This window comes from Vombatus ursinus, unplaced genomic scaffold (assembly GCF_900497805.2).
Source record: "Vombatus ursinus unplaced genomic scaffold, bare-nosed wombat genome assembly UNPS02014832.1, whole genome shotgun sequence".
Lineage (NCBI taxonomy): Eukaryota > Metazoa > Chordata > Mammalia > Diprotodontia > Vombatidae > Vombatus > Vombatus ursinus.
The window spans coordinates 13,436,725-13,438,477 of record NW_020954610.1 but is presented as its reverse complement, the minus strand read 5'-3'; the positions used below and the strand labels follow the sequence as shown (position 1 = coordinate 13,438,477).

Sequence of the window (1,753 nt, the reverse complement as noted above, 5' to 3'; positions counted from 1 at the left end):
TTGCATGTTATCTCTCCCATTAGACTTCAAGTTCCTTGAAGCACTTAGTTCCTGAGTACTTAGCACAGAGCCTGACATATAATTGGTATTTAATAAATGTTTGCTGACTTAGCTCCTCTCCTATATCTCCCAAGGTAGTCCATTCTAATTTTCTTAATCCTCATTCTCCATGATTTTTCTTCAATCTCTGATATTGCTGACCATACCTTCATTCTTTTTTTTAAATTTTTAAATTTTCTAATTAATTTATTTTTAGTTTTCAACATTCACTTTCACAAATTTTGAGTTCCAAATTTCCTCCCCATTTCATCCCTCCCTCTACGCCAAAATGGCATGTATTCTGTATACCCCTTCCCATAATCTGCCCTCCCTTCTATCTCTCCCCCCCTTCTCTTATCTCCTTCCCCTTCAATTTTCCTGTAGGGCAGTATAGATTTCTATGCCCCATTTCCTGTATCTTATTTCCCAGTTGCATGTGGAAACAATTTTTTTAACTTCTCTTTTTAAAACTTTGGGTTCCAAATTTTCCCCCTTCCTCCCTCCTTACCCACCCTCATTGAAAGGCAAGGAACTTGATACAGGTTATAGATGTGTAGTCATGCAAAACACCTCCATAGTAGTCATGTTGTGAAAAACTAAGTATAATTCCCTTAATCCTATCCTGCCCTGTGAGGGACTGTCTGATGTTGGCTACTGCCAAGTAAGGGTTGTGGCAAGATGGGGAAGGAACAAGATATTAGGAAGTAACCAGAGCTCACGCTCCCCAGGCAGGGGCTGTGCTAGGCAGAGTTGTGGTGAACTGGGATGGGAACTGGATACAGAGAAGTAACCGGAGCTCACGCTCCTGAGGCAGTGGGCAGTGCTATGTGGAGCTGTGATAAGCTGGGGAAGGAACAGAATACAAGGAAATAGCCGGAGCATGTGCTCCTGAGGCAGGGGGCTGTGCCACGTGGGAGTGGGACGGCAGAAAACGAGTTCCTTTGTCTATCCCCCTCCCTAGGTACAACGCTAACCCCAGATGCCTCCTTCCTGTGTCCTTCCTGACTTCCTGGGTCACGTACTTTCCCTTTGTGCGCTAAACTCAGACATCCCCTTCCGGGTATCTGATCCTACAATCAATGACTAGTAGGCGGGCTGAGGAGGAGGGGCTAAGTAGGTACTTAAGGAACGGTAGTGGTCGGAGCTCACTCTCTCTTTGCTCCTGCTCTCTTGCTCTGGCCTTCCTGCTTGGCCTTGCTGTAATGGCCTCTGAATAAAGCTCGGGTGTTGGCACCTCCTGGTCGGCTCGTCTCTGTGTGTTTATCTGGGTAGGCTCCGAAGACTGGTAAATATGACTCTGGCAGCCTGCTCCTTATAGGAGGAGAGTGCACGGTGCAGCCGGCACAAGTGGCACCCAACATGGGGCTTGAACCCACAACCCTGAGATTGAGAGTCTTATGCTCTACCGACTGAGCTAGCCGGGCTTTTAGTAGGATTCAGGCTTTGGGGAAACAAAGGCCCTCCATGACAAAGATTAAAAAAGGTCCTGATAAACCCTTCCTGGATTTCATGGTCCGCCTACAGGCGGCTGTTTCGAGAGGACTATCAGAAGTGCTGAAAACAAAAGAGACTAAATTGTGCTATCTATGCAGCAAAGCCGGTCATTTCAAGGCACAATGCCGCCAGAAACCTGGTGGAGCCTGCCCCGAGGTAATTTGTTACAATTGTAACAAATCTGGCCATTATGCTAAGGAATGCCGCAAGAAACTAGGGA

At 46.7% G+C, this 1,753-nt stretch overlaps 1 non-coding gene across 1 annotated transcript; it reads right to left on the bottom strand.

Annotated features, from left to right (window-relative positions):
• Positions 1-1,390: 1,390 nt before the first annotated feature.
• Positions 1,391-1,463, bottom strand: TRNAE-CUC. Its single transcript has one exon. It is a non-coding gene; the product is annotated as a tRNA-Glu (tRNA).
• Positions 1,464-1,753: the final 290 nt, after the last annotated feature.